Here is a 6,451-nt window from a genome sequence, read left to right as displayed (position 1 = left end):
AAATGCAAGCATTGATGAATGTAAGTTTCCCAAATCTGAGAAAATGGCTATAGTCACACCAATTCTGAAAAATGCTCTGTACTTTCAGGAATTAAACTCATATAGACCTATTTCGAATCTATCCTTTGTTTCAAAAGCGCTTAAATACATAATTCTTGAACAACTAGTCAGTCACTTAGAAGTAATAGAAGCTTTGCCTGACAACCAATCTGCTTACAGAAAACTATACTCTACGGAGACAGCCATCTGCTCTGTTGTAAATGATATGCTGGAAATGATGGATGAAAAAAAAATGTGGTATCTTAATATTACTTGATCTCAGTGCGGCTTTTGATACGGTTGTGCATGGACTGCTACTAAATGATCTACGGTCCATCGGCGTTGAATATTAAGCTTTCGAATACCTAAAAGACTACTTGGTTGGTAGAAATCACTATGTGCAAATTGGAAAATCTTATTCATCATATGAACCCTTAAACAAAGGGGTACCCCAGGGGAGTGTACTTGGCCCAATCTTATTCTGCATCTATACTATTGGTCTATCGAAAATACTATAAAGGCAGGGCGTGAAGTTCAAACTATTTGCGGATGACACACAATTTTACTTCTCCATAAGTTGTATAGATGACACTACTGAAACTCTAAACCGAATCCTTGATAGTGTTAGAGAATGGATGACAATAAACAACTAAAATTAAATGAGAACAAAACTGAGTTCATGGCGGTGGGTAAGAGAAACAGCGTGAGAAACTTGGGTGATATTCAAATGAACATAAATAATGACTCAGTGCCGATATCTAGTAAAGTTCGTGATCTAGGTGTATTTCTTGACTGTAACTTGTCTCTCAATGCCGAAATAATAACTTGTCTCTCAATGCCGAAATAAATAATGTAGCAAAAACTGCTGGTTATCATATAAGAAATCTTGCTTTTATAAAAAAAAGTACCTGGATGAAAATTCTGTAAAGAAACTTGCGATAAACTGTTATTACCAGGACTGACAACTGCAACTCCCTCTATTACAATTTGCCATAAGTACAAATTAAGAAATTACAAAACATAATAAACAGAGGAATAAGACTGATAAAAGGTGTCCCACCTAGAGAAAGGATCAACCCTGTACTAATTGATTTACACGGGCTGCCGATTAAAGAGACAATTGAATTTAAAATATGCACAATAAACCACCAAGTTATCAGAACCGGTCGTCCAAAATACTTAAGAGAATTGCTACATATTGCGCAGCCAACAAATCGTGTCAACTCGAGAATAGTTACAGATGGTTTCAAACTATTGGAGCCTAGATATATGTCTACTGTAGGCTCCAGAGCATTTATATATATGGTCCCGAGACTATATATTAAGCTCCCACGAAACATTCGAATGATTGAAGACATTAAGACTTTCAAGAGGAAACTGAAAACTTTCTTATTCCATGAGTTATATGACAGTGACAATTTAACAGTAAATGAGCAATACGTGATATGAAACGTTGAATACTCTGAACGAACAGGGTAAAAAGACAGTGGAGGTCCTGTAGAGAGTAGGGTTCCCCAGCTGTATGGGATCGGAAAAGCAGCCGTTCAAGTAAAGTAAAAACGTACTGTATGCAGTCCTTGTATATTATGAGCTGAACTGTTTAGTGTACTGCAGCACATCAAAAGACATACAGATTAATTGATTGATTGATTTAAAGTTTTCAGGCATCCTGACATCTAAGATTATTGACGCCGATATCACTTATTTCAAATAAAAATTAAAAGAATATCCAATTAAAGTCATAAAAGTTGAATGTCACTATAGAAGTTAAATAGTTTTCAGAAGACCTGAAATAAATCTAAGAAAGCCGCTCACATAGTAGGACACATCATGTCCAAGAATCTTGGCAAGGATGAACCTGCCACCCTCACCACGAGCTTCAAACAGATATCTATTTCTTAAGTTATTATAATTGGGGTAAGTATATGAGAGGGAGCGAGTAATAATAATGTTGCAAGTACTTTATTGTATTTCATAGAAGGAAATTTTCAAACCATTATAGACTTCCGGTAACTTATTATACAAAGAATTCCACTAAAACGGGGTTGGGAGATTTGTGCCTAATGGCATGGGATAAGGTTAATTCACTGTACATACATGTGTATTTATACATATACATGCATATATATACATATATATAATATATATATAATATATGTATATATATATGTATATAATATATATATAATATATACATATATACACACACACACACACATATATATATATATATATATATATACATATATATAATATATAAACTTAACCGTCTACCTTTATTTCTATTCAGCGCTAGGGTTCGAATCCTTGTTTGGGCAAATGTACTTATCATGAAAAGGATTTTTCCTTGGCAGAGCGAATTCTATTATGAGAGGCATCTGTGGCTTTTTAAATTAATTACAATCGCGAGTATAAGCATATATATATATATATATATATATATATATATATATATATATATATATATATATATATATATATATGGAAGGGAGTAGCTGGCTATAATAATTAGACGAATCGCGAATCTTGCCATATTTCACGTAGCTTTATGAAATTAATAATTTTATGATATGAATACACGAGCTCAGATATTTTACCATTAATTTCTATCATTTAAAAGCATATTGCATTATGATAACCGATGGTAAGTCATAACCGTTTAATTTAAATTAATTAATTTCCCCATCTAACGATTATAAATGTGTTCACACTATTAACCACTGAGGTCAATAAAATCTATATTCTATAAACATTGTAAAACAGTAACTGTAAACTCAAGTCTTTGAAAATAATGATAATACGATGTTCAAAATCCAAAGTGGAAATCCGACTATCTTTTCACAAATTATCCCAGTAATTGAATATCAAAATGTCTAATATTATCCTTTTTCGCTTACAATATTCCTTATAACTCGTCACCTGGTTGTCCCATAACAATAAACAATTCCTATACACAGCTTCAATAACCACAGCACACACACACACACACACACACACATATATATATATATATATATATATATATATATATATATATATATTTATAATATATATATTATATATATATTATCAATATATATACACATATATATATGTATATATATATATATTATATAAATATAAATACATATACATGTATATATATATATATATATATATATATATATATATATATATATATATATATATGATCAGCACCTCAGCCAATTCTCCACCAAAGCTAGGACCAAAGGGGGCCAGGCAATGGCTGCTGATGATTCATCAGATAGACCTATATGCTACCATAAGCCCACTCCTAAGTTCACAAGGATTGTGAGGTTACAGCGACCCAAGAAACTAACGAGTTTGACCGGGACTTGAACCCCAGTCCGGTGTTCAGCAGTCGGGGACGTTACTACATGGGCCACTACAACCCTTACCTCAGTTGCTTTGTTCCTATTCTCAATATTATAAAAGATGTGTAATTTTGGCAACCGACAGAAAAATAATTGCACACATACATACACACACCCACCTACAAAAAAAATGGTTGGCTTGCTTAATTAATTCTTATGAAGAGGTTATAGTAAATTTAATTAGATGGCATATAAAACAAAAACCAACATCTTATAAAAACAGAAGACGCATAATTATCAGTGTTACTGTTTACTACATTCGCTGTGAGAGAGAGAGAGAGAGAGAGAGAGAGAGAGAGAGAGAGAGAGAGAGAGAGAGAGAGAGAGAGAGAGAGAGAGAGAGAGAGAGAGATAACGTAAGAATCAGGCGTTTACAAATCAGCCCAATCTTATACAAGCAGAAGACGCATAATTGTCAGTGTTACTGTTTACTACATTCACTGAGAGAGAGAGAGAGAGAGAGAGAGAGAGAGAGAGAGAGAGAGAGAGAGAGAGAGAGAGACATATATATTTGAGGGAGGAAAGCTAGATTAAAGCATAAGGGAAGAGAGAAACATTAAATGGAGCAACAGATTGAACTCGAGGAGGGGGGGGGAATGGGATGAAAAGCAGAGGTAAAGGATTCTTAAATGGGACAGATGACAAAAGAGGGAAACTTCGAAGAAAGGAGCAGAGACAAAGGGAGAACTATGGGACAACATAGGAAGAAAGGGGGGAAATGTGATGGACTTTCTAGAGAAGCAAACAAATTTATAAGTAAAAAAAAAAAAAATAAATAAATAAACACGGCACTTGTTTAAGATGGACCCTTGTCTAATTTACAACTAGAATGGGTCCTCGCTAGAATGCATACCTTCGCCAACGCCACATAACAAATTAGGCAATTGAATTATGCACATTTCGGCACAGTTTCAAGCAAATCAGATAAAAATTGACCATAATATAGCAAAAAGAATTTTTGACCTTTTGTGACCTTGACCATATTCACTCCCAAAATCTAATCAAATTGTCCCTGGATCATGGCCAATCATCCCAGTCCCACCAAATTTCATGAGATTTTCCCGCAATTATTATTATTATTATTATTATTATTATTATTATTATTATTATTATTATTATTATTACTAGCTAAGCTACAACTCTAGTTGGAGAAGCAAGATGCTATAAGCCCAGAGGGTCCAACAGGGAAAATAGCTCAGTGAGGAAAGGAAAAAAGAAAATAGAATATTCTAATTTGAGTAACAATATTAAAATAAAGATCTCCTTTATAAGCTATAAAAACTTTAACAAAATAATAGGAAGAGAAATAACATAGTATAGAGTGCTCGAGTGCACCCTCAAGCTAGAGAACTCTAACCCAAGACAGTGGAAGACCATGGTACAGAGGCTATGGCACTACCCAAGACTAGAGAACGATGGTATAATTTTGGAGGGTCCTTCTCCTAGAAGAGCTGCTTGCCATAGCTAAAGTGTCTCTTCTACCCTCACCAAGAGGAAAGTGGCCACTGAACAATTAGTGCAGTAACCCCTTGAGTGAAGAAGAATTGTTTGGTAATCTGTGTTGTCGGGTGTATGAGGACAGAGGAGAATATGTAAAGAATAGGCCAGACTATTCAATGTGGATGTGTGTAGGCATAGGGAAAATGAACCGTAACCAGAGAGAAGGATCCAAGACAGAAAAAAAGATCTTTTGGTCTTTTTGTTACCTTGATCTTGATCATGTTGTACATCACAAGATAGTCAATTAAATTATGCACATTTTGACACTAGTTTCATGCAAATCGGATAAAAATTTACCACTACATAGCAAAAAGACGTATTTGACCTCGACCTTTGACCCAATCACTCTCAAATCACACGATAGGCAATTGAATTGTACACATTTTGGCACTAGGTTCACGTAAATCGGATAAACCTTGACCACAATATGGCAAAAAAAAAAAAAAAAAAAAAGTTTTTGACATTTTCGAGACCTTATCCTTAGGTCTCGAATCATCCCACCAATTTTTTTTTTAGGTTCGGTCAAAAAGACAGACAGACACACAAACATACGTCTATCATAACGTAACCTTCACAACGAAGTTAGCAAAGGTAATTAACGCTTTTATCATCTGCTTCATCGACCACTTTTTTTTCCACCTGGCAAAAACTTGAACCTACACCCCTGGCCTTTGCTACACGTTTCTGTTCACTCCGTTAGGTAGTAGGTTGGCCAGGGCACCAGCCACCCGTTAAAATACTACAGCCAAAGATTTATGGGGTCCTTTTACTGGCCAGACAGAACTATATTGGATCCTTCTCTCTGGTTACGGTTCTTTCTCTTTACCTACACATACGTCGAATAGTCTGGCCTATTCTTTACGGATTCTCCTCTGTCTTCATACACCTGACAACACCGAGATTACTAAACAACTCTTCTTCACCCAAGGGGTTGACTACTGCACTGTATTTGTTCAGTGGCTACTTTCCTCTTGGTAAGGGTAGAGGAGACTCTTTAGCTATGGTAAGCAGCTCTTCTAGGAGAAGGACACTCCAAAATCAATAATAATAATAATAATAATAATAATAAATAGTATAAAAACCAATAGAGGCAGACACACGTCATAGGCCTGTTTTTACATAATGCCAACGACTCTCCATCACAAGGCAATCTTCAAATTTATCAAGAAAATCACCAATTGATAACAACAAACCTTCGTTACTATATAAATTCATCCCCCTCAGATCACTATAATAAGTAGTTTTCACTCAAATTCTACACGTGGATCATTCGTAACAAACACTATCTACAAACAAACAACCCTTATTTAAAACTGTACTGCTCTCACCAGCAATCTGTCTTTTCTTACTTTCTTGATCAAAACTTACCATACTTCCTCCCAAGTGTACAATTAAGCTGCTGGAATTCTCACAATCACATACATAATAGTTGGTCTTGTACTGAAGATATACTTCCCTCAATCGATATTTCACCTTTCCAGCATTCAACCAAACCTTACACATCTTAGTCACTCCAT

General features: G+C 34.8%; 1 protein-coding gene and 1 long non-coding RNA gene across 6 annotated transcripts in view; one reads left to right on the top strand and one right to left on the bottom strand.

The window, feature by feature from the left end:
* Positions 1-6,451, bottom strand: part of LOC137629458 (uncharacterized) — a 118,706-nt gene that overhangs the window by 52,721 nt on the left and 59,534 nt on the right. The window lies entirely within an intron of this gene.
* Positions 1-6,451, top strand: part of LOC137629457 (uncharacterized) — a 32,596-nt gene that overhangs the window by 7,251 nt on the left and 18,894 nt on the right. The window lies entirely within an intron of this gene.

The sequence above is a fragment of the Palaemon carinicauda genome, chromosome 37 (genome assembly GCF_036898095.1).
Source record: "Palaemon carinicauda isolate YSFRI2023 chromosome 37, ASM3689809v2, whole genome shotgun sequence".
Lineage (NCBI taxonomy): Eukaryota > Metazoa > Arthropoda > Malacostraca > Decapoda > Palaemonidae > Palaemon > Palaemon carinicauda.
The sequence above is the reverse complement of the archived record's forward strand: the minus strand, read 5'-3'. Positions and strand labels throughout refer to the sequence as shown.